The sequence below is a fragment of the Sciurus carolinensis genome, chromosome 4, assembly GCF_902686445.1.
Source record: "Sciurus carolinensis chromosome 4, mSciCar1.2, whole genome shotgun sequence".
Lineage (NCBI taxonomy): Eukaryota > Metazoa > Chordata > Mammalia > Rodentia > Sciuridae > Sciurus > Sciurus carolinensis.
Window position 1 is genome coordinate 63,588,165 of NC_062216.1, and position 26,994 is coordinate 63,615,158.

At 40.3% G+C, this 26,994-nt stretch overlaps 1 pseudogene; it reads left to right on the forward strand.

The window, feature by feature from the left end:
- LOC124982720 (forkhead box protein K2-like) overlaps positions 1-26,994 on the forward strand; it is a 37,248-nt pseudogene that overhangs the window by 6,628 nt on the left and 3,626 nt on the right.

The window sequence follows — 26,994 nt, forward strand, 5'->3', positions numbered from 1 at the left end:
CACGCCCTATCTTTCCCATGGCTTTTTCATTGCCCCTATCGCCCACAGGCCTCAGGGAAGGTTGAAAGAACAAATAGATCCCTTAAGGATATCCTCACTAAACTAGCTATGGAATTAAGTTTAGACTGGGTTAAATTACTCTCTTTGGCCCTTTTATGCTTGTGAGTCTTGCCCAAGAAACCCTCACTTCTCTCCCCATTCCAGGTCATGTACAGTCGCCCTCTCATTCCCCCTGGACTCTCACCCAAGCCTTGGACTATTTCTGACAAATATGCCTTACCCCTTCTTTTCCACCTTCGAACTGAACTATGGAAACACCAGGACTGGCTCCTTTCTGATCCCAGTCTCTCTCAAACCCTTTTCCTTTGACACCTGGGCAATCTGTCTATTACTGTTCTCCAGGGGAAAGAAACCCTTTACAACCAAAATGGGAAGGACCTGTAGAAGTCATCTTATATATTCCAACAGCTGCTAAACTAGCACTCCCCCACAAGCAACTTACCCCACGGATTCATATTTCTAGGCTCAAACCAGCCTCCTGCCCCGCCAATCCAAAAGAAGCTCATCAGGAAACTCCTTCTCATGAAGCTCATCCCAAATTTTCCTGTTCTCCCTCCCCTCAAAACCTCTAAAACTACATTTTTCTTGCATCTCACTCCTCGAACCCATATCTGAAAATACTCAAACCATACATGAAAATGTTCAACTCCAGACTGTTGCTCCACCTACACCTCCTAGTTCTCCCAGATCTCCCCTCACATGCCACAACTTTTGTCTACACATTCAAAATCAGAGAGATCTACACCGAACATAGCACCAAAACTACTCATCTATTTCCCACCTCTGCATCCTGTCCAACAACAGGATGTTCGGCTCCAATAACCCTTATATTCACACCATAAACCAAGGTCTTCTTCAGTCAGCCTCTCCTCTCTCCCTACCTCTGCTTCATCTATGACCAGACGAAAGATTACTGTCATTGATGGCCTGATGTTTATGGGGGTTGTTCATATTGGTCATGCAACATTCACTACCTGGGACACCCCACCCATGGGCATCATCACACCTCTGCCTCCAACAATCTCCAGAAACAGGACAACGGCTCAATTTCACTGACTATCAAAGACTCCTGGGACCACGCTGGGAAACCAGAGAGACGGCCTTCATTTATTACAGAATGTGGTCTAAACCTCATGGGACCCTTCACATCTCTTGTGATCTCACACCCGTAGGGTCACAAATCTCAAGTTGCTTCAAATATACAGCACTCAGAAAAGGTTCTTATCCAGACCTTACAAAACACATCCTCACCTTCTGGTCTTACCTATCCTTGGCTACACTTTATCCAAGATACAGCTAGATTTCTAAATCTCACCTCCATTGATCCTAAAAATTGCTTCTTATGTGCCTCCTTGCAATGACCCCTCCTGGCCACAGTCCCCCTGAACTCCTCTAACTACTCATTCCCTTTATGGGAACCTGAACCAGATCACTTCATTCATTGCCTTTTTACATCCTCACCCTCAATATATCCTTCAGCTATACTTTGCCACGCTTATACCACTATTACAAGCGCTGTATACACCCACCCTGGACATTTCTTCTGGTGCAACACCATTGTCAGTAACCAGCTCCACATCGATTCCACTTCTCTCTGTGTCCTTATCACACTGGTGCCTCAATTGACCTTCTACAGCTCCTTCGAGCTTCAATCTTTTTTTCTTCCCTCCCCATGGCAGAAATGAGCTGCCTTCCTACCTATACTTGTGGGAATATCACTAACCTGTTCTATCACCAGACTTGCTCTTTTAGGCGGAGCCCTCAGACACTCTCTGTGGGCCAGAGAAGATCTGAACCCCAAACTTGAAGGCACCCTCACTTCAACAGCCGAATCCCTAGCCTCCTTACAAAAACAGGTGACCTCTTTGACCCAGGTAACACTGCAAAACCACAGGGCCATAGATCTTCTTACAGCTGAAAAAGGAGGTACTTGTTTATTTCTCAGAGAAGAATGTTGTTATTACATAAATGAATCCAGGGTGGTTGAACAGAACATTATTAAATTACAGGATTTAGCTGCAGGGCTTCAAGGACATAATTCCAGTTCCCCTCTTTCATTCTGGCTCCAGTCCTCCTTCCTTGCATGGGTACTCCCAATCCTGGGTCTAATACTCCTCATTTTTCTCACCTGTCTCTTTTTATCCTGCTTGTTAAAGTTCCTTCCACATCAACTTCAGACTATTTCTAACCAAACTTTCAACCAGCTTCTTCTCAGGTACTATCAACCACTGGCTACGGATGAAGTCCCCACATCCCCCCGGGGACATCTTACCACCACCTGTTAAGGAAAAACTACTTACTCAGCTCATGGAATTCTTTCCTCATATCCCTTCACCAGAACACTTGGCTCATTCCACCCGAGGCCGCTACAAGGGACATTCACCAACCTCACCCCCCAAGAAACCTTCCCTTTTCAGCCTTGTTATGGGGTCTCCTGACCATATTTCTCCTGAAACCCTCTACCCCTTCCCAGACTTTGCCCCATCCAGCAGGAAGTAGCCAGATTGAGCGATGCCCCATTCCAAAATATAAAAAAAAGGGGGGGATTGGAATATAAGGACACTGCTCTTATTTTTCCCAATTGACCCTTGACCGACCTTCTCCTGCCGGCGCGAACTTGCACCCAATTTGCACTTGACACCCCACCCAGACCCCTAGCAACAAGGCTCACCCAATCAACTCTCACCCCGTTTCATTCCCCAACCAATCAGCCACTTCCAGGCCCTAGATAAGTGTGTACATTTTTAAAATAAAACAGAACTGCTCCCGCATTTGACTTTGGCTCATGTCTCCTTTCAGTGGTCACTTAGGCTGTGGTTCTGTCCCCTCTGAAGGTAGAACCACAAGAGAATGGAGACAACAGGGAAGTCAAAGTGAAAAGTGGATTCCATTCCTGCGATTAGCCATGCCATACTGGGTGCCGCCAGTCGGATCATCCAGATGTCACAGGCCACCCCAGCCCAGATGGTCACCATATTGCAACAGGCCCCTCTCCTGAACATCAGCTTCCAGTAAAAACTGCAACACAACATGGACCCATGTGATGTCTGTGCCCGTTGGGGTGTGTGGCCAGGTGAACAATGCCACAGAAAGTCCTATACACATGCCTGGCATCTGCCAAAGTTGGGAGACAGGACAGTATTTTGTTGTTTACACATGGAATTAGAATATTTTGAGGTGTACATTCTTTACAAAATAATGGGGTCTTAGACATTTCGCAGCACTCTATTTCTACTCTGGAAACTGCAATCACAGGACATTCCGCATGGACTCTGGGGAATAAAAGAGCCTGGCTTATTGGTTTCTGTGGCTTGCTTCTGTCTGTCCTGCAGACCTTCCAGGGGAGTGGGGGGCTCCCAGGATGCCTTCCCCCACCCGTGAAGAGCAGTTGTCTGATGAATTTGACCTGCCCCAGCCGGGCAGAGAGCAGCGGATGGGTGGCAGAAGTGCCTGCTGGTTTCTGCCTCCCACTGGTCTTGTATATTTATGTTGATTTTGGCCCTGGCATAATTTCCCATTTAAGTAAAGCGAGTCTCTGAGTGTTGTATATGCTGTGATGACAGAGTCCTTCCCGCTTTCGGAAAGTACTCCATCTTTTATCACCCCCTTCAAAGATCCCAGCTCTCCATTGTGTGGTACAGGCAACACCTGTTGTTGCTGGTTGTCGGTGTGGTCCTGCCAGCTGGCTCATGACCTAGAGGTTTCCTCAAAGAAGGGCCACTACACCCCAGGCCCTGGGTTTCTCCCTCCCACCCACCAGAGGGTCCTGGAGGCATGTAGCAGCTGGTGGCTCTCTGGTTTGCAGTAGGAGTTTCTCTGACCTTGTGGAATGATTCCAACATGAAGGCCGGCTTCTCCTATAGCAGGAAGTCAGAGGCAGCGCCCTGACCTTCAGAGTGTTCTTGGTTAGGGCCCGCTGCAAAGCAGACAGGGCTCCAGCCTATTGTGAATGTTCAGTATCATCAGCATAACTAATTTAAATGTAGTTATTTTGGTATTTAATTTTTTAAGAGGAAAAAACCCTGTATTTTCCTGGTGGAATGAAATGACCCAAACTGTATATTTATTTATTTATTTATTTTTAAATTAATAAAAATTTTATTAGTTGTAAATGGATACAATGATTTTATTTATTTATTGATACGTGGTCCTGAGGATTGAACCCTGTGCCTCATACATGCGAGGCAAGTGCTCTACACTGAGCCACAATTGCAGTCCCATAAATATTCTTATTATTTATTTTTTATAAATTTTTAAAAACTTCTTTTCATACATGTATATAGGTTAATATTGTCTGTCTCACAATCTGTCTCCTCTCAGTCTCCTCTGGACAATCCAAAATTCCTTCATTCTTCCCTACCCACCACACTATGCATCAGCATCTGCTTATCAGAGAAAATATTTGGCTTATTTCACATAGCATGATGCTCTCCAGTTCCATACATTTACATGCAAATGTCATAATTTCATTCTTCTCTAAGACTGAGTAATATTCCACTGTGTATATGTACCACATTTTCTTTATCCATTCATTTGTTGAAGGGTATATCTAGATTGGTTCCATAGTTTTGCTATTGTGAATTGAGCAGCTATGAACATAGATGTGGCTGCATCACTGTAGTGTGTTGATTTTCAGTCATTTGGGTATAAACCAAGGAGTGATGTAGCTGGATCAAATGGTGGCTCCATTCCAAGTTTTCTGAAGAATCTCCACACTGCTTTCCAAAGTGTTTGCACCAATCTGCAGCCCCAACAACAATATATGAGTGTACATTTTTCCCCACATCCTCGCCAACACTTATTATTGCTTGTATTCTTGATAATTGCCATTCTGACTGGAATGAGATGAAATCTTAGAGCAGTTTTGATTTGCATCAGAATGGTATATTTAGGCAACTTTAAATCATTTATTATTTACATAAAGATCAAATACGACAGATCTGTCCTAAGTGTTGTGTGTTGTCCTGTGGCGCTGCCAACATGTCTCTTCAGGTGGTGCACGTGCTGGAATCATGACTCAACATGAAAAATAAAGGTGAGGCTTTGTGAGCTTACCCCTGCAGTCATGGCCAGCAACCCTTGTCATTATGACCCCAGCTGCTGTAGTGTTAGGTCTGATACCCGACTGAGGCCTCAAGGGAAGTCTGGGCAGTGCATGCCCGGTCCAGACTGGCCGCCTCACACTTAGAAGCACTCAGATGACAAGGTCCTGCAGGGTTTCTGCTGGCAGTTATGAAAGTGGGCGGGACGCAGGCCCCTGGGCCTCCAGAAAGGAGGTCTCTCCGTTGTGTTTCGCCAAGACTCAAAGAAGGGCCACTACACCCCAGGCCCCCGGGTTTCTCCCTCCCGCCCACCAGGGGTCTTGATACTCCCAGCTGCACAGCAGCTCCTCAGCGTCCCACTCTCCAGAAATCTCAGACAGACCTCTGCCAACTTCCGAGCTCTCTCAGGGACTCCACACAACTGCAGCAGCTCTGCCCTGAACCAGAGAAGCACAGACATGCCAGTGCTCTCCCGCGCTGGAGGACTACACTGTGCCTGACAGCTGGTCCCACTGGCCTGCCCTTGTGCTCCTCAGGATCATGACCTAAGGGCGGCAGGGCCAGGGAGGGCTTGCCGGCCTTCCACCCAGGAAGGGAGGGACAGTCTTTAAATTCAGACTTCTGCTGTCCTATGTAGTTGAGTGGTGATCCACGTGCAAAGATTGAAATTTTTTAAAATTAACAAGTTCTTAAAATTCAATAAAATATTTTTATTAATTTTTTAAGTCTGTCTTCTCCCTTTGTAGGTGATAAGACAAACCTGAAAAATCCTATGGAATCAATGATAAAACTCAGACAAAACTTGGTAATTTTGTAAAGACAATAACCAGTTAGTAGAAGAAAATAGTAGAAGCTGGGTGTGGTGGTGCTTGCCTGTAATCCCAGTGACACAGGAGTCTGAGGCAGGAGGATCACAAGTACAAAGCTAGCCTCAGCATTTTAACAAGGCCCTAAGCATTAATAATAGCAAAGAAAAAAAAGTTAAATACTTTAAAATAACAACTTAGGAAATGTTAGAAGTCCTTAGGAGAAAAACTCAGACACAAAAGCAGATGAGTACACTTAAAGATATTTATTATTATTAGATAGTATCTCTCAGTGAAGCACATGTTATTCTGTTACTTCATACATTTAACACAATCCAATAAAGGTGCCCACAACTTTTTAAAATAAAGAAAAATCCCTTTGTTGTGAAATAATAGTTTCAAAGATAGTAGAAAAATTGAGAGAATCCTTAACCCATTTCCTTCAGTGATTCCATTCCATGTAGTATTAAAATCAGGAATGCTACAGTGACATAATGTGTGTGTGCCTCTACAACATTTTATTAGATGTGCAGGTTTATGTAACCAATGCACCAATCAGCATAAGAAAGTTTTCTATCACCACAAAGATCTCTCTCACATTACCCTTTATATTCAGACCGAATTTACCACTGATTTAAAACAAAAACAAACTAATGCCAATGCTCCTCAAACTATTCCATGAAACAGAAAGGGAAGGAAGCCTTCCAAACTCATTCTACTAAGCCAGCATTACCCTGATACCAAAACCAGTTATGGACACAGACAATAACAATAAAAAGAAGAGTACAGACAAATATCCTTGATGAACATACAAACAAAATCCCCAATAAATACTTATAAATCAAACTAGATAGCATGTTTAAAAGATAATGCACCATAGTCAGGTTGGTTTCATTCCAGAGATACAAGGACAATTCCAGACATGCAAATCAATAAACATAAGAGCACATAAATAGAATCAAGGGTAAAAATCACATAATTATCTCAATAGATGCAGGAAAATCCTTTGACAAAGTTCATCATCCTTCATGATAAAAATGCTGAAAAAACTAGATATAGAAAAACCATATCTCAACCTAAAAAAAGGCTGTATACGACAATTCCCCAATATCATACTGCATGGGGAAACTAAAAGTATTTCTCTAATATCAGGAATGGGACGAGGGTGTCCACTCTCATCACTCTTATTCAATATAGTACTTGAAATTTTAGTAAGAGCCATCAGGAAATAAAAGAAAAAGATTCAAATAGAAAAGAAGAAATTCATATAATCACTGATAATACATACTTAGAAAACCCTAACAACTTCACCAAAAGATTCTTAGAACTGATAAACAAATTCAACAAAGTAGGAAGATATAAAACCAACATATGAAAATCAGTAGCATTTTTATACACCAATAATAAACCCACAGAAAAAGAAATCACGAAAACAATGCCATTCATACACTCCTGCCCCCAAATACCTAGGAATAAATTTAACCAAGGAAGTGAAAGACCTGTAAAATGAAAATTACAAAACACCAAAGAAAGAAATTGAAGAAGACACTAGGAAATAGAAAGATCACCTGTGATCATGGATTGGGAGAATTAATATTGTTCAATATCTAGATTCAATGTAATCACCATCAATATACCAATGATGTTATTCGCAGAAGTAGAAAAAACAATCCTAAGATTCATATGGAAGCACAAAAGACCCCGAATAGCTAAAGTAATTCTGAGCAATTACTCAAAAAGAGTAACAGAGAAAGCATCACAATACCTGACTTCAAAAGACACTACAGAGCCATAATTACTGGTACAGAACAATGCTGGCATAAAAACAGACATACAGACCAATGGAATAGGATGGAGGCCCCAGAAATGAACCCATGCCTCTATAGTCATCTGATTTTCTACAAAGGTATTCAAAACATGCATTGGAGAAAAGACAGTGTCTTCAACAAAAGGTGCTGGAAAAACTGGGAATCCATATGTACAAGATTGAAACTAGAAACCTATCTCTCATCTTGTATAATAATCAACTAAAAATGTGTGAAAGACCTAAAGAAAGACCTGAAACTTTTTAAAAATATATATTTTAGTTGTCAATGTATTTTTATTTTATTTATTTATTTATTTATTTATACACAGTCCTGAGAATGGAACCCAGGGCCTCACACATGCCAGGCAAGTGCTCTACCACTAAGCCACAACCCCAGCCCCAAGACCTGAAACTTTGAAAACGGCCATAGGGAAATAGAGGGGAAACACTTCTAAAGTGAAAAGACTATCTACAGGATGAGAGAAAATCTTTGCCAGTTATTCATCTGACAGAGGATTAATATCCACAATATATAAAGAACTCAAAAACATTAACAACAAAAGAACAAGCAATCCAATCAATAGATGCCCAAATAATCTGCATAAATACTTCTGAAAGAAGTACAAATGGCCAGTAAAAATATTTTTTAAATGCTCAACATCTTTATTCATCAGATAAATGCAAATCAAAAGTTCACTGAGATCGGCTGGGGTTGGAGTTCAGTGGTTGAGTTCCTGCCTAGCATACGTGAGGCTCTGGGTTCAATCCTCAGCACCACATAAAAATAAACAAAGTAAAGGTATTGTGTCCATCTACAACTGAATATATTCCCCCCAAGGGACTTCAGAACTTCATTGAAAAATCTTAAAAGCATAGACAATCATCCCAATTAGCTAACTATATTAGTGTTTACAGTCAAAACACAACCACAAAACATCAGTGGCATATAACAATAGGTATTAGTGGCTCACACATCTGGGTAGCAATAAATAGATATATTGTTTTGCTACCTGAGCTGGGTTGCCTTATATTTAAGAGTTGATGACTGTCAGCTGTTAGAGGCTGCCTTTAGGGCAACTTGGTTCTTCTTTAGTTTTCTCTCATCCTCCAGAAGTCTAGTCCTGGTATGTTCCCATGGCAAAGCCCGAAGTGCAAGAAAGCATGTAGAAACATGTATGTACTCTTTCAGGTCTTTGCTTACCTCATGTCTGCTAACATTCTATTGACCAAATTGAGTCATTACAAACACAGATCCAAGAGGCAATGCAGATTACCCATATATGTTGGTGGGCACTTTAAAAGTTACAAAGAATATAGATATAAAGGCAGAGGCAAAAAATTGAAACCAAATGGTGCAATCTACCTCAAATGTTTACCAAATTTCATTGGTTCTCAGAGACTATCAATATTTCCATTAAAAAAGAGAAAAAATACTCCTAATTAAACTATAATACAATGTTTGATTATCATGTAAAATTTACATAAATATACACATATGTATTAAAACAGCTATTTCTATTACATAAATTATTATTTACTATCCTTACAGATAGACAAAAATTAACCTATTCATGAAATAAACTGTATAAGATAATCATAAAATTTTTCACATTCAGAATATGACTTTTCTAAATCATTTAAAAACTGAGTAGTTGATTCTTGTATTTTCATACAAAATATCATTCTTTCTGGGAGAATCCCTGTACACTTTCAAGAAAAGCCACATCTGTTTTGTTTGTTTGTTTGTTTTGGTTTTGGAGGGGGTTTGTTACTGTGGTTTCCTTGGTTTGTGAGGCACAATAATGTACAGACAATATAGGAGTACTTGTCAATGTGGAGTCTCCACCATAGTCGGTACAATCTGAAAATGTTACCATGCTCCTCAATCTTAATGGGTATTGTGTTTGTGATCTTGTCCCTTAATTGTGGAGTATTTATTCGTTATTGGGCCACCAGGCCTTTGGTAGTAGGGCAATAATCATGTGTGCAGTTCCCACAAATGATCAGCAGGGGGAGACAGAAAGTGGTGTGCTGTGCTGGGAGTAGGAAGAGGCAGAAAGTCTTTGCAACCACACCTGGTTTTTCTCACTGAGGAAAGATATGCTTAGGTATTTCTGGGTCAAAGGAAATGGCTAAACCCCCATGGATCCTGTAGGGCTGTTTCCAATGCCAAGAGTGTGCAGGCCTCACCCAACTGCAATCCTGGAAATAGTGAGGATGAAGCTGTTGTAAATTGATGGTTCCAGAGGAATCTAGACTATGACCTAGATGACAGCCTTCTGGGACTTATTCTTTTCTGGTGGTCAGTGATGAGATAGGAGGTGTTCTTAGTAAACTCTGGTGTCGTTATTGATGAGAGTATAGAAGACCATTAAGGACCTCTGGGAGGAAATGTTGGGATAAATCCCATTGCTCCTTGTATTTTCAGGGCATCTTCAAATTCTGGTGCCACCCACACTTTAGTCACCCGAAATGGTGAGAGAACAGAGGATTTGGGGTTCTTGTGCAAGCATGCATCTACAGGGTTTTCAGACTTTCTGTTCATTTCAGAAAAGTTACACTCTTGAAGGTTTCTGACCTGCATATGGTCTGCATATGCACAGTTATGTGTCCAAATTTCTGAATGTCATGACTTGCCAAATGGGTTCCATCCAAGGCATGATGAATGTTTCAACAGGCATGCTGATGTTCAGCCAAATCCATCCTCATTCCACTATCCCAGGCCAGTTCAGGCTTCAGTGTTGTGTGCCAAAAACTGATTACTGGGAAAATCTGTGTGACCCTTAGTTTCCCCTAACCTCTGACAGTGATGCCTCTCCATTTCAGTAACATTTAGCTCACATTTTTACTTTGCCAAAAATCCACTGTCTGTCACAAGGCTTCATTCCTCTCTGGGGTCACCTTTGCTCTGAAGCAGGAGCAATACTTACTTGTCTATACCCCATTCAGTGTTACAAAGAGTAGAAGGCTCTCTGAGGGAGACAATGGTGTGGGATGCTGGCTCACCATGGACTCCCTCATGGCACAAAGGTTTGTCTTTGAAGTGATGGTGCTGCCCTCATTCTGGCAATATGCTGAGTGCTCCCCTCACCTTGTGACACTGAAGATTTTTTTTTAATTTAAAAAATTTGTATTTATACATGACAGTAGAGTGTATTTTGACATTATATGTACATGGAGTATAACTTATTCTAACTAGGGTCCCATTCTTGTGGTTATACATGATGTGGAGTTTCATTGGTGGTATATTCATATATGAACATAGCAAAATTATGTCCAATTAATTCTACTTTCCTATTCCTATCCTCTCTCCCTTTCTTTTGTCTAATTCACCGAATTTCTGTTCTTCCTTCTTACATGGTGTTTTCCTACCCAAGGTCAGGCATTTATAGGTGAAAATCTTGTTGTGCCCTACCATGAATCTCTTGGTTGTGTTCCTGTGTGTGTGTGTGTGTGTGTGTGTGTGTGTGTTCCAGATTCTACATAGACAGGAGTGTTTTTTTTTTTTTTCACACAAATGTTAATATGAATCTATCAGGAGAAGGAGTATGAAAGGGAGAGACAGAATAGGGAAATCTCATTTTTACTAAAGCAGCCAAGAGCTCCAGATTCCCGGGGTTCCTGTTGGTGAACTCCGGCGCGACAGCTTCATTTCCCAGAGGCTCCACTTGAGGCTCCACCACCGGCGTAGCACTGGAGAGGGCTGCGAACCAACACCGACTTCCTGAGCCGCAGCCAAAGCACCATCACTGAGGAAATCGCGGGCAAATCCCTGCCTCCTATTCCTCACGAGGTCTCAGTGGCTAGTCCGCCATATTAACTCAGGGAAAAGTCCAGAAACTAACTTCTTTATACCATTATTGGTTTATTATTTACTGGACTGGCAAACACAGGCACATCTAGTCTTTTAAGAAAAATATAAACAGAAACAACCCACCTACCCCCGCAAAAAAAAGCAAATGGGAAGCCTGGAAAGGTTCTGCAGTGTGGAAGCCACTCTGAAGAAATGTTAAGAAATGCAAGGGAAGCATGATTTCTTTGTATCAGAACTGTTCTCTTTCCACCCCCATTTTCAGATTGAATGGAGTGGAGGAGAGTGGGTCCACGGTAGTCTCTCCTACAGTTTTGGTAAATGAATAGAGGGCAATGGAAGAAAGTGGCACCATCAGTCAATTGCCACTGAAGAGCTCATTTTGGGGAATAATGGTAGCAGCAAAGACATGTCACTCTGGATCTTATAGGTTAATCTGAAGTCATTTGAGTAAACCAAACTCTGCCTGGAGGTTGTGGTCTGAGGTTGCCAACTTAACTTCTTTTATTTTCCTTTTTAAAAATAATAATAATTAACACATGTTAATTGTACAAATTAATGGCGTTCACTGTGACATTTCCACAAATGCAAACATCCTGCATTGATTGTGTCTGTCCACACTTCTTCTACACTCTCCCCTGATTTTCTCTCCCTCTCTACCTGACCCCCTTTCCCATTCCCCTAATAGTCTCTAATCTACTTTCAGGTCAACTTCAAAATCTTTTCCATACATAAGAGGGAATATGTGACATTTGTGTTTCTGTGTCTTGCTTATTTCACTAACATAATGTTTTCCAGTTTCATTAATTTTCCTGCAAATAACAGAATTAATTCTTTATGGCTGGATAATTCTCCATTGTATATGTATACCATATTTCTTTATTCATTCATCTGTTGACAGGCAGGTAGGCTGATTCCATACCTTGGCTATTGTGAATAATGCTGCAATAAATATGGATATGAAGGTATCTCTTTTGTGTGCTGAATTCATCACCTTCAGATATATACCTAAGAGTGATCATAGGTCATATGATAGTTCTATTTTTAGGTTGTGAAAAACCTCCACACTGTTTTCCATAGATGCTATGCTAATTTATTTTCCTGCCAACAGTCTAGTTTTATTTCTATTTTTCACAGTACCAGGGATCAAATCTAGGCCTCACAAATGCTAGGCAAGTGCTTTGCCACTGAATTATATCCCTAACCCCAATAATGTTTATGATGGTTTCTTTTTCTTCACATGCTTTCCATTTTTAAAAAATCCATTCCTCTTCCCCCCTTATTTTGCTGTAGCACAGGAGAGAAAATATTTGACCCTTGACTCTCTGAGTCTGGCTTATTTCACTTCTCATGATTTTCTCCAGTTCCAACCATCTCCCAGCAAATGCCATAATTTCATTCTTGCTTATGACTGAGTAAAACTTCTTTGTGTATATATGCTAGATTTTCTTAATTCATTCATCTGGGCACCTGCTGCCCTTTCTTTTCTTTTCTATTTTTGGGGGAGGGCTCCTGCAGATTGAACCCAGAGGCACTTTATGACTGACCTCTGTCTCACACACACACACACACACACACACACACACACAAAAAACACAATTTCTTAATCCATTCATCTATTAAAGGGAACCTGGGTTGATTCCATAATTTAGCTATTATAAATCAGGATGCTATAAACATTGAGGTGTCTGTATCACTATACTATGCCTATTTAAGATCATAAGGGAAACTACCAAGGAGTGGAATAGCTGAGTCCTAGGGAGGCTTCAGTATGGAGGAAATGCCATTCTGCTTCCAAGAGTGTTGTACAAGTCTGCAGGCCCATAAACAATGTACAAGTGTACCTTTTCCCCTACTACCTCACCAGCATTATTATTGCTTATATTCTTGATCATTGCCATTCTGACTGGAGTTAAGATGAAATCTAGTGTAGTTTTTAGTTGCATTCCTTGATTGCTAGAGAAGTTTAACATTTTCAAAAATATATTTATTGAGCATTTGTGTTTCTTTTTTTCAGACAGGAAAAATATCAGCTGTTATTACTAATAAAATTGATTGGAAAGGACCAACTTTAAAACCTAGGGCATTCAAGACTTTTCCTGAATCATGATTAGATTTGGTGCAAGCACAGAATAAGAGTAGATTAAACAAATCATCTACAAGTGCAAAGGGACATCTTAGAGTTTAGGATAGTTTCCCCTGCTCCAACAATCATATATATACATTCCAGCTTACAGAATGAAATTGAGGAGAACAGGATATTGCCACTTAAGGATACACCATTTTACTTTTATTCTATTATCTAGAACATAGTCGCTTAACCACATTTAACTAGGAAGGAAATTATTCTGGTTATGTACCTAGGTAAAAGTGAGGATTTTATTACAAAAGAAAGGACAACTTACAGTCTGTGACACATTCCTAAATTAAACTCATTACAGCCAGGCAACCATTGTCTCTCCCATAGGACGGGCAAGCTGCTTAGCTCTGAGCAGACTTATCTCAAGCCTAAATTGCTTGCAGGAGGGGAATGTAGAAGTAGGGTCTACAAGCCATATATGCTTGGTACCCTCTGATTCCTGCTCATGGAGAGAGGTCAGAGTGTGGGAGCTGCCTTCCTGATTGATGTCTGGCTTTTCTAAGGGACAGTATAGTGAACTGTCATCAGGTAAGAAGGCAGTACATGACTTGGTGTCTCAGTAGCAAGGTTTTCTTAGTTTCTCATCATCTAGTCTTTCTTTGTCTTTACTGTTCATCAGATTAAGAAATCTTCCTGAATAGTCATAAGAGAATTCTCCTGAAAAATGTCTTTGGCTGCACAAAGTTCCAGCTTAGGTACCATTGAGTCCATTTGGATGAGAATCAACAGGTTTGGCTTAAAAAAATGATCAAAGAACTTGTGCATCAATTGAGGTGAACATTCCTACCTCTTTTTTACACTTGTTCTTTTCTGTGTAATTATCTTATTTGTTCTGGGACTCCTCTCTGTTTTTGGTATATGAATAGATGACAAGGGATGGAACATAAGGTCCCTCTATGATTGTTCTTCTATGGGTCCTTGTTGTTGGTTTGGGCTTTTGCCTCCTCACTTATTCAGAATAATGTCAGGGCTCAGGTGGAATAGATTATGTTGAAGTGAGATTCATAGTTGCTTGGTTGAGATGTGTTTCTCAGCTGTAGGATATGTAATCTTTGATCTTGAAGTGTCCCAAGCTCTTTCTGGCCACTCTTAAAGGAAGGGGGGAGCCAGGAGTGGCTCTAGTATCAGAAACAAATGTATACCTTTATGTTAACTGTCTAGTGTCTACTTTTCATCTGTAATACTATTTGCCATCTATATAGAAATGGTGGGGTCAGCATTTAACAAAAGTTCTAACAATAAAAAATGTTAACTGGATTGTAAATTCAACTTCAGGTGTCTACTATGTTGTCTAGTATATTAATGATTACCCCAATTTGAATGGGATAGGGATTACATAGTCTAATTGCTAGTTTTGCTTTTTGTCTCTTCTATTCTCACTAAAATATAAATAAATATTGAGTGATATTAATTTATGTGTGGTTGGGTTTAGTTAAGCAGCAGAGTCTCTAACCTGTGAACTTGTAGTTTTTCAGCACCTCACACAATGGGGTGAAATAATAATCCATTGCAAACAATATACAGCATTAGCATTAAAGTAAATATACAGTTCCTACTATGACATCTTTAACATTAATTACCACCAAAAACAGGAATGGTAGGTTCAGCAATTGTCAACTGTAAAAACAATAACCATGAACTAGATCTAGCTTTAAAGCAAACAGGTGGTGTCAACTATATCATCCACAGCAGTATTGATTCTATCAACCTTAATGGTTGGCAAGAGTTATATAAGCCAATTGGTCCTGAAAAATGGTGAAAATACAGTTATTTAGGTGAAAAGAAAATGTGTTAGGATTCTGATGGGAGTTCAGAAGACCAGAATGCTGATAGTACTGTGAACAGTGAAGATGGGGCTTATATTCTTAGAGTAGGAGAACTCTATTGGAAATTGGTAGAGGTCATTTATGTTATGTTCTGGCTAAGAAGTTATCTACATTTTGCCCATATCCTGAGACTTCCTGTTAGGCTGAATTTAAAGATAGACTTATTAATATGGTGGGAGAAATTTCTAGGCAGCATACTATTCAGGTGCTGGGCACAGATATTGCTGGCAGATTTAGCCAAGTTTATTGTGATGAGAGCAGAAAGCAGAGATGAAATATTTTAAAAACTTAGAGTTTGGCCAGAAAATTTTGAGTAAAACTGGGGTTAAGGAATGTGTGGTTGTTAAATACATTGTAACCACACTAAAGAAATGCTAGAGACTTTTCCCAGAGACCATAGGAGAGGTGACTTGAGGGCATCTCAAGAATTAGCAAAACCACATTCACCTCAGGCAGAAGGGTGAAAAAGAGAATAGGCTTTGGGGGCACCTCAATTATACAGGGGGACCTAGGAAGTTGTTTCACCATGCTTAGCTGCCCAGGCTAAGTTGTTTCACATGCTAAGTTGCCCAGAGAGTGCAGCAGCATCCAGGATCCCTAACGGCTTGACTACTGTGTGAGACAGCAACATGTGGTGCTGGTTCTGCAGGATTACAGGATGCTGGAATTCAGGGATCATGGAATCCTCCAACCACGACTACTATGAAATATCCTCTCCAACCTCCTTGCAACTGAGAAATTCAGTTTAATCATGCATGTGGAACCTGTGTGCAGAAACTCTTTCACTGCTGCTCTTTCTACATGTTTTCCAAATGCAGATATTTGACCATTTTGAGAACTGTACCTATTAAACCCTTAGGTAGAAAGTGAACCTGGTGTTGCAACAGGAGTCAATTCTGAAGAGCCCTTTGTGAATGAAGTTTGAATCTGCCACAAAAGCTCCCTGTGCCTTGCATTTCTCTACTGCTCCCATAAGCTATTTCCAATAATCTCATAGTTGACCTTGTTGTGAACTGACCCTTAGGGGCCCATACTAATCATGTGACCCTGGTGCTGCCATGAAAGACAATTCCCTAAAGTCACATTGAGAATTATGTATAAAACATCCCCTGGAACATCACTATAACTACATTTTTTTCATTTCCTATGAAAAGCATATTGGTTTCAAATATGAGAACTTGGCCTAATAAGCCCAAGTGAAAAATGGGATCCTGATAGCTCATCAAGGGAGAACTCCAAAGCAGAATTGAGAATTCAGTTTGATCCTGCATGTAGTGATCCTATGGCTGTACCATTTCATTTCTGCTCTTCCTGTTTTCCACTATGAGATATTTACCCCTCTTGAGAAATGTACCTAATAAGGTGTTTCAATAAGAGTCAGTTCTGCAATATCCCTTTATGAATTAAGTTTGAATCTGCCACAGGAACATCCCTGACACTTGCCTTTAAGGGCTGTTCCTATAAACCATTTCCAATAAGCACATATTCAAACTTGTTATGTACTGTTATGTAATGTGATCCAGTTGCTGCAATGGAAGATTATTCCCTAAAACCCTATTGAAAATTATGGTTGAACCTTCCTTGGGACCTCTCTACAACTATTGTTTCCTATTTCCTATAGAAAGAAGTTTACAAATTTGCTCATAGTCTTCAAATCTGATAAGTGGGTCAAAAAATTCAAGTGAAAAATATGATCCATATGGTCCATCAAGGGATGACACTCTATGCCAGACTGAGAATTGTTTGATTCTGCTTTTTGAACCTGTTTTCAAGAACACTTCCACTCCTGCTCTTTCTGTTTTCTAAATGCAGATATTTGGCATTGTTGAGCACTGTCCCTAATAAGTGTCTAGGAAGAAAGTGACCTGGTATTGCTGGGCATGGTAAAGCACATCTGTAATCCCAGAAACTTGGGTGACTGAGACAGGGGTATCACAAATTCAAAGCCATTCTCAGCAATTTAGTGAGGCCCTAATTAACTTAGCCAGGCCCTGTCTCAAACATAAAAATATCCTGGGATGTGGTTCATTGGTTAAGTGCCCCTGAGTCCAATCTCTGGTATCCCTTCCTCCTCCCCTCAAAAAAGAAAGTGACCTGGTGTTGTAGCAGGAGTCAATTCTGTAAAAATACCTTTTGAATTAAGTTTGAATCTGCCAAAGAAACCTCCTTGCCACATGCATTTATCTGCAACCCAATAATCTGTTTCCAATAAACACATATTTGGCCTTGCTGTGCACTAGACCAAAGGTGCCCAGAGGAAGAATGTGACCATAGTGCTGCAATGAAAGACAGCTCCATAATTCCCCATGGAAAATTATGGTGAAAATTCTACTGTGCCCTTCCTAAAATGACTGTTTACCACCTCCTGTGAAAGACATTAAAAAATTGTGCATAAAAAAATTGTGCATAGATTTCAAATCCAAGGACTGGGTAAAAAAACCCCAAGTGAAAAATGGGATCCCAATATTTCACCAAGGCACAACTCCCAATGCCAGAATTGAGTTTTCATTTGACCCTAAATGTGGAATCTGTCTGCAGGAACCATTTCACTCCTGCTCTTTCTAGCTGTTTTCCAAATGCAGATATTTGGCAATGTTGGCCACTGTGCATAATAAGCCCCTAGGAAGAAAATGAAACTGGTGTTGCATCAGAAATCAGTTGTGTAAGAGCTCTCTGTGAATTAAATTTGAATCTGCCACTGGAACCTCTCTGCCCTTCAAATTTCTCTGCTACTGCCATAAGCTTTTAACAAGAAGCACATGTTGGGCCTTGGAGTGCACTGTCCTTAAGTTGCTAATATGAAGAATATGACATTGATGCTGCCATGAAAGGTAATTCTCTAAAGCTTCATTGAGATTTATATAAGAAACTTCATATGGAACCTCTGTATAACTATAGCTTCCCATCTCTAAGTAAAGAAATTACAATTTGCACATAGGCTTCAAATCTGGTAATTGGGCTGAAAAATAAGGGAAAAATGGAATCCTTATATTTCATCAAGGAGTAACTCCCAAAGCCATAATTGAGCATTTAGCTTAATGCTCTTTGTACCATTTCACTCCTGCTCTTTCTAGCATTTGAACAATTTTAGACATGGGGCCCTGTTGAGCACTGCACTTAATAAACCCCTTGAGGAAAATGAGCTTGGTGTTTGAAATGGTGTCTATTGTGTAAGATCCTATTGTGAATTAAGTTTTAATCTGCCACTGAAACCTCCCTCTGACTTTCATTTTTCTGTTGATTCAATAAACTTTTTCCAAAAAGGACATAGTCAGTCTTGAACTACATTTTTCCCACGGTGACCATAAGAATATGATTCCCGTGCTGCAATGAGAATAATTCCCTAAACCCCAATAATATTTATGTATAAAACTGCTTCTTGACCTTCCCTAAAACTACCATTTCCTATGACCTTTAAAAAGTAGTTTTCAAATAACACATAGGCTTCAAATCTGAGAACTGGGCCTAAAATGCACAAGTGAAAGATGGGATCCAGATAGTTCATCAAGGAATGAATCCCAAACCAGAACTGAAAATTCATTTCAATCCTCTATGGAAATACTCTGTGGCTATACCAATTCACTCCTGCTCTATCTGTTTTCCAATTGCTAATGGTGAGCACTGTTGAGTACTGTACACCAAAAGCTCCTACACAAAAAGTAAACCAGATGTTGAAGTAGGAGTCATTTCTGTAAGAGTCCTGTGTGAATTAAGTTTAAATCTGAAATTTGAAACTCTCTGCCATTTCACTTCTTTCTTAATACTGTAGGCCTTTTCCAGAAAGCACACATGCCACCTTGTATTGGCATTAAGGTGCCCATAGAAATAATGTGACCCTGGTTCTGCAATAAAAGATGAATCCCTCAGGCCTCATTGCAAATTATTTATAAAACTTCCTTTGTAACTTCCATACAACTACTGTTTCCTGCCTCTCTGAAAAGCAGTTTACAAATAGTACATGGGCTTCAAATATGAGAACTGGATCTAAAAATTTCAATTAAAAAATGAGTTCCTGATAATCTATCAAGGGACAACTCCAGATGCCATAATTGAGGATGCAGGTTGATACTTCACATGGAACATCTGTAGCTGTACCATTTCACTCTTGTTCTTTCTAGCTATTTTCCTATTGCATACGTTGAGTTCTCTTTTGTACTATACCTAATAAGCCTCTAGGAAGGAAATAGAATTACCTAATGTCTCACTAAGAATTATAGAACCTCCCTAAAATTATTATTTTCCATGTCCTACCAAAAGCAGTTTACATAGTGAGTATAGGCTTCAAATCTGAGAATTGGGCCTAAAAAGCCCAACTGGAAAATGAAATCCTAATAGTTCATTAAAAACTACTTATAAGCCAGGTGCAGTGGATTACACCTGTGATCCCAGTGACCCGGGAGGCTGAGGCAGAAGGATCTTGAGTTCAAAGCCATCCTCAGCAATGGTGAGGTGCTAAGCAACTCAGTGAGACCCTGTCTCTAAATAAAATACAAAGTAGGGCTGGGGATATGGCTCACTGATTGAGTGCCCCTGAGTTCAATCCCTGGTACCAAAAAAAAAAAAAAAAAAAAAAAAGTAAAACCAAAACAAAACAAAACAAAAAAAACTACTCATGACATTTGCCATAAATGGATGGATCTGGAGACTATCATGCTAAGTGAAATAAGCCAATCCCAAAAAAACCAAAGGTCAAATGTTCTCTTTGATATGTGGATGCTAATACCCAACAAGGAGGGTGGGGAGAAGAATAGAAGTTCAGTGTTTTAGACCAAGAGGAATGAAGGGAAGGGAGGGGAAAAAGAATAGGAAATACAGTGAAATAAATTGTGATGTAACTTTCCCACATACTTATATGAATATACCACAGTGAATCTCTACATTATGTACAATCACAATAGGGATCCTAATTAGAATAAGTATACTTAATGCTTGTATAAATAGTTCAAAATATACCCTACCATCATATGTAACTATAAAGAACAAAAATAAATAAATAAAAAATTATTCATAGAGGCAGAACTGAGAATTCAGTTTGATCCTGCATATGGAAACTGTCTGCAGGCTTTTGAAATGCAGTCATTAAACACTGTTCATCACTATAGCTAATAAGCTCCTAGGAAGAAAGTGAACTTGGTTCTGAAACACAAGTCAGTTATGTAAGAACTCTTTTTGTATTAAGTTTGAATCTGCTACTGGAACTTACCTAGCATTTGCATTTCTCTGCTGCTGCAATAAGCTGTTTCCAAAGAGCACATATTCAGTCTTGTCATGCAATGTCTTTATGGTACCCATTGGAAGAATATGACATTTGTTTTGCCATGAAAGACAATGCCCAAAAACCCCATTGAGAATTATGTATAAAAATTCTCTGTGCACTGGCCCTAAGGTGTCCATATAAAGAATGTGCTCAAGGTGCTGCAATGAAAGACAGTCCCTAATTCCCCATTGTGAATTATGTAGAAACTTCCACTGTAACTTCCCTAAAACAACTGTCTCCTGTTTCCTATGAAAAGCATTTTTTAAATGCTTCAAATATGAGAATTGGGCCTATAAAGCTCATGTGCAAAGTGACATGACAGCAGAGAATTTGAGCTCTATAAACCTTCCTAACATCCTACAAAGGCAGGCTTGATCTGTGTTTGCTAATATGATTATCTAGGCCTAAGTGACAGAAATAAAGGTATCTCTATTAAACAGATAGTATATGCCCAAAAAAAAGGTATTTTACAAAAATCAGGTGGCATTAGGTATCTTAACTACATCTTACAAGGGCATCTGTGACATTATAAAAACTAAATGTTGTGTTTACATTTCTGACAACTCTGGCACTGTAACTAATATCCTTAAAGATTTACATTCCTAATAGGGGAAATGTCCTCACTGGCCTAGTCATGGTAACAACTTCTTAGCTCTTGGTTATCTGGCATCTCCTGGTGAAAAAAATGTACTAGTCTCTATCATCATCATCATCATCATCATCATATTCACTGACATGTTCAGATGCTGCAACATTTGTGGTATTAATCTCATTCCAGTACTCATGTTTTCTTTTTACTCTCACCCTCCTCCCAGGTGACTTTACATCCTGGATTTTCCAAACAAGACTTATACCATAGACCCCTCAAAACACCCAAAACATTTGTAGAAGGGAAACCCAAACTGCTTGTCCCATGTCCCACCATCTCAACCTGAAACAGCCAGAGCAGTCATTGCCCATTTCGTCTTACAGCACCAAAGGGCTCCCTTAATCAGAAGGGGAATGAGACAGGAACAAAAGACAGTTATACAGGTGTGAAAGAAGAGGGTTGATTATAAAAGAAAAAGAAATGGGCTGCTCCAATTGCACTTCCCCACTCAACCAGTTGCTAACACCTCTGAGATCTGCACTTTCCAACACAAGGGATTACCCCCTGGGCTGCTCCTCCTGACATTATGTCGGAGTTTCCAGGACCCCCAGCCTTGGGCATGGTCAAGATGGCGCCTGACGCTGAGCCAAAAGCGGCCAGCTATACAGTAAACAACCAGTGAATTCCAATGATTGGCTCTTTAACGATGTGACTAGAGCATGCCCCCCCTCGTGTACCTATCCTATGCTTGCAGCTGTCCGCGTTTACCTCGTGTACTCTCCCCTGATTGGTTGAAGTGTATATAAGCCTGGTGGGTGGGAGAGTAGGGGGGTAGAAGCGGAAGAAGCGGCGGAGGCGGAGGCTGAAGCTGAGCTGGAAGCTGAGAGTGCGCGGAAGCTGGGAGAAGCTGAGAGAAGAGAAGCTGGGAGTGCGCGGAAGCTAGGAGTAAGGGAAGTGTAGGAGAGGGACTCTGCATAATAAACTTCCAAAGCTTCAGACGTTTGTCGTGTCTCTCTCTGCGGGCAGAGGGAGCGCGATAACTGGTGCCGAAACCCGGGACATGAAGGGAAGATGAAGGCCTTATAAAAGAAAACAAGGTAAGATATTTGAAAAAAATTTTTTTGTATACAAGTTAAACCGGTTATAAAAAAGTTAAAGGGTATCAGGATACGCTATCAGCGGTCCTGGGGACACGCGGAATGCGGTCCGGTTGAAAGGTATCGGGATCCTGATGCGTAGAACGCGGGTTGAAAGGTATCGGGACGCGCCATCAGCGGTCCTGACGCGTAGAACCCGGGTTAAAAGGTATCGGGATCCTGACGCGTAGAACGCGGGTCAAAAGGTATCGGGATACGCCATCAGCGGTCCTGACACGTGGAACGCGGGTTAAAAGATATCGGGATGCGCCGTCGGCGGTCCTGACGCGTGGAACGCGGTCTAATTAAAGTGAAAGTAGAAACACATTTGAAGCGGTCCAATTAGGTAGTACGTGAAAAGCCGCTATAAAAATTCTAATGCACACTTGATAGTTTTCCTTTCAGTAATCTCGTTGCTCCTGGCAGCTAGGCCACTGTTTGTTATTGTAACTGCCATAACTAAAGCTATTCAAATTAGTAACAATGGGGTCTGAATGCAGCAACCCCTCAGGGAACTGTTAAAAAACCATGAGACGCCATTAAAAGAAAAAAAAAACAGCTAAAGTATTTCTCGATACTATGGAAAGGTTTCCCCTTGAGGGCTTTTTGAATACCCTATAGTAGAAACACTGAGGAAGGACTAGAAAATAAGGAAACCACTGTATGATCATATGTTCAAACCCTAGTAGAAATAAGCCCAGAGTTTATAGAAGAAAAGCTGCTCAGTGTGCCACAAGGGGGATCTTCATGAACAGGATCTAATAGTAACAGAAAAGAATGCTTAAAGAGAATAAAGTGAGGAAAAATTGAGTGGTGGTGACCTAGAAAATAATTGCTCAAAAAATCTAAGAACAAGGGAAAAAAGGGAACTAAGTCTAACACAAAGAACCCCCAAAAGGAGTAACCAAGTGGTAGTGAAAACTTAAGAACAAGGGAAAAAGGTAGGAGAAACCTAAGCCTAATAAAAAGAGCTTCAAAATTTGTAGAACCTGCCCGTATTTGAGGAGCAAATGGAGATACCATCAACCATTGAAAAAACTTTAAAGAGGCAGTTAAGACTATTTGGAAACAGGTATGCAGAGCAGTGTTATCTGGAGGACAATGTCTAATTGGAGAAGCTCAGTGGCAAGAAATAGCTGTTGAAACTGCTTGCAGAAACATAGTGGCAAGGTTTCCCGATAGAAATGTTGAGATGTTAATAGGAGAAGGCCAATACATTTCAATAGATGCACAAAATCGGCAGCAAGGAGATAATGCCCTAACAAAAGATAAGAGATAACTATAGTAAAATCTGTTACACCTTATGCCCCAGGGCTATGTCCAAGATGCAGAAGAGGAAGTCATTGGAATAGTGCCTGTCAGCCTATTAGAGATAGGGAGGATAATTTCCTAGGGTTGAATCCTAAACTTCAAAAAAACGGGAGACAGGGCCCTCCCCGGGGCCCGCAACAAATATACGGGGTAATTCAACAAGTTCCCCGACGGTGGTATCCTCCCACAGAGAAGGGGAGTGCAGAGCCACCTCAGGAAGTGCCAGATTGGACATCTGTGCCACCTCCAGACTCATACTAACCCCAGATATGGGGTGCAGATGATTGATACTGATTGGCATGAAAAAATCCCACAGAACAGTGTAGGACTATTACTAGGTAGAGGTTCCTCAACACTAAAAGGACTTATAGTACACCCAGGGGTTATTGATCCTGATTTCACTGGACAAATAAAAGCCTTGGTCTCTTCACCAAAAGGAATTACGGTCATCTCTCCAGGGGATCGCATTGCACAAATGCTTATATTGCCCAGTCGACATTCTTTGTGGCCCAGTAAAAATACAAATAAAAGACAAGGAGGTTTTGGATCAACAGGAACCACTTTAATAAACCTTACTATGGATATGGGACAGAGGCCCCTCCTAAAATTAAAAGTGGGAAATATGGAATTTACAGGTTTATTAGATACGGGAGCAGACAAAAGTATTATTAGTGCAATGGTCTGGCCAAAGCACTGGCCATTGATCACAGCAGCTCAGAGCTTGAGAGGCTTAGGAGTAGCAGAAAGCCCCAATCAAAGTGCTTCCTCATTATCGTGGAAAGATACAGAGGGACACACAGGAATATTTCAGCCATATGTCTGTAATGTTCCTATTAGCCTATGGGGACGAGACGTCCTGCAGCAAATGGATATGAAACTCACCACTGATCAGACTTACCAAGGGACTCCTGTAAGAAATATGTTACAAAATATGAACTATGATGATAAAAAAGGATTAGGAAGACATAGTCAAGGATCTACCCAACCACTGCCTTTACTTCCACCAAAAAATGATTCTCATGGATTGGGTTTTTCCTAGGGGCCACTGATAAACCATCAATCCCTATAATATGGAAAGATGATAAGCCTCGCTGGATTCCACAGTGGCCCCTAACAAAAGAGAAGCTAGAGGCAGCTCATAAGTTAGTACAAGAGCAGGTACAAGCAGGTCATTTACAACATTCTACCTCTCCTTGGAATACTCCAATATTCTTAACAAAGAAAAAATCAGGAAAATGGAGGTTATTACATGATTTAAGAGCCATAAACGAACAAATGTACCCTATGGGACCCATCCAATGTGGACTCCCTCTTGTCACTGCGCTACCAAAAAATTGGCCTACTATTATTCTGGATTTAAAAGATTGCTTTTTCTCTATACCCTTACACAAAAATGATTGTTGGAGATTTGCTTTACTTTGCCCTCTCTTAATCACACTCAGCCTGATCAGAGATTCGAATGGACCGTGTTGCCTCAAGGTATGGCTAACAGTCCTACTATTTGTCAAATATACGTAGATAAAGCGTTAACAACTACTAGACAAAAGTTTAAGAGAGTGTTGATTTATCATTATATGGATGACATACTTATTTGCCATCCAGAAAAAGAAGTTTTGTTAGAAGCATTACAATTTATAACTCAAGCATTAGAAAAAAGAGGACTAACGATAGCCCCTGAAAAATTACAATTAGAGGAGATCCAAGAATATCTGGGTACAAGGCTCACTGCTACTACAGTCAGACCATCAAGGTTGACCATCAGGACAGATCAATTGAATACCTTGAACGATTTTCAGAAACTCTTAGGTGACATTAACTGGATCAGATCCTATTTAAAATTATCCACAGGGGAATTAAAACCTTTATTCGATATATTAAAAGGTAATCCTGACTTGAATTCCCCTAGGAAACTTACTCCCGAAGCACGGATATCCTTACAGCTAGTAGAGAATAGACTTCAGCAGTGTTACGTTGATCGTTGTGATCCTACTCAACCATTAAGTTTAATCATAATCTCAGAGAAACATACCCCTTTTGGCATAGTTTGGCAAGGGGGACCTCTGCAAAGTATAAATCTCCCTAGCTCTCCAGCTAAAACATTACAATCATATCCCCAAGCTATTGCTCAGGTAATATTCAAGGGAATAGAATCTTGCATTACTGTTTTTGGAATCCATCCGTCTATTATTATAACTCCTTATTCCACTCAGCAAATTAAATGACTAATTAATAATGATGATGATTGGTCAGTATTATATTGTTCCACCTCAGCTCAGTTCGGTAACCATTATCCCCAACATCCCTGGATTCAATTCTGTAAAAATACTCCCATAGTTTTTCCAAAAGTGACTAGTGTCCAGCCTCTTAAAGACTGTGTAACCATTTTTACTGATGGCGCCAAAAATGGAGTAGGTGCAGTACTTATCAGTAAACAACTTCACACCATAATAGTCCCTCCCAACTCCGCACAGGTTACTGAACTTGCAGCTGTAATATTAGCCTTTAAATTAGCCTGATAATCAGCCATTCAATCTTCTATCTGATAGCTTATATATCGTCAACGCTTTACAGGTTCTTGAAACGGTACCCCATATTTCTCCCATGTCCACGGTAGCTTCTTATTTTACCACGCTACAAAACCTTATCCTACTGCGTAAACATCTATTCTATGTAGGACATATTAGAGCTCATTCTAATTTACCAGGACCTCTGGCCAATGCTAATGACTTGGTAGATATGGCCACCAAATCAATTTTTGTTTTTTCCATAGAGGAACAAGCAAAACTCTTTCATGAAAAATTCCATGTAAATTCCACTACTTTGAGCAGAAAATTTCCTATATCTAAATGTATGGCTCGACAAATAGTAAAAAATTGTCAACATTGTACTCCTTTAATCCCAGTACAATCCTTTGGAGTTAACCCCAGGGGACTGCTGCCTGGTCATATTTGGCAGATGGATGTAACCCATATTTCTGAATTTGGTACTGTTAAGTATGTACATGTGTCAGTAGACACTGCTTCAGGGGTCATCATGGCTTCCGCTCATTCTGGAGAAAAGGTAAAAGATGTCATTCAACACTGCCTACAAGCATTTGCTGGCTGGGGCATACCTAAAGTTATTAAAACAGATAATGGTCCTGTTTATACTTCCAAAAGCTTCCGGTTGTTTTTACAAACATTTAACATCCAATCAGTCACTGGCATCCC